General features: G+C 56.3%; 1 protein-coding gene across 1 annotated transcript in view; it reads right to left on the bottom strand.

Annotated features, from left to right (window-relative positions):
* Nucleotides 1-263, bottom strand: part of LOC119585854 (chondroadherin-like protein) — a gene marked incomplete at its 3' end in the record, with an annotated part of 46361 nt that overhangs the window by 23995 nt on the left and 22103 nt on the right. The window contains 1 exon segment of the mRNA XM_037934585.1: nucleotides 78-215.

Raw genomic sequence — 263 nt, 5'->3', positions numbered from 1 at the left:
CACACACACAAGCTACAAGTCACAAAACCAACTTCAAAGACAAGTCCGAGAGGCCAGAACGTCCTCGCAGAGCTTACCAGCGTCCGGACTCACGGCTCAGCGTCCGGAAGCGAAGCAGAGACAACGGCTGTGCAAAGTCCCGGTCAGCGGTTTCGGACAATGCATCCTCTCGTCCTCTTGCGGTCGCGTTACATGGTCTCAGGGAGGATTCCTTCCTGCGGAACGAAGGGTGGACGTTTCAGGGCTTAAGATGGGTGTGGCAA

The sequence above is a fragment of the Penaeus monodon genome, chromosome 20 (genome assembly GCF_015228065.2).
Source record: "Penaeus monodon isolate SGIC_2016 chromosome 20, NSTDA_Pmon_1, whole genome shotgun sequence".
In the NCBI taxonomy this organism is placed as follows: Eukaryota; Metazoa; Arthropoda; class Malacostraca; order Decapoda; family Penaeidae; genus Penaeus; species Penaeus monodon.
Note: the sequence above shows the minus strand (reverse complement) of the source record. Positions and strands in the feature narration are given on the sequence as shown.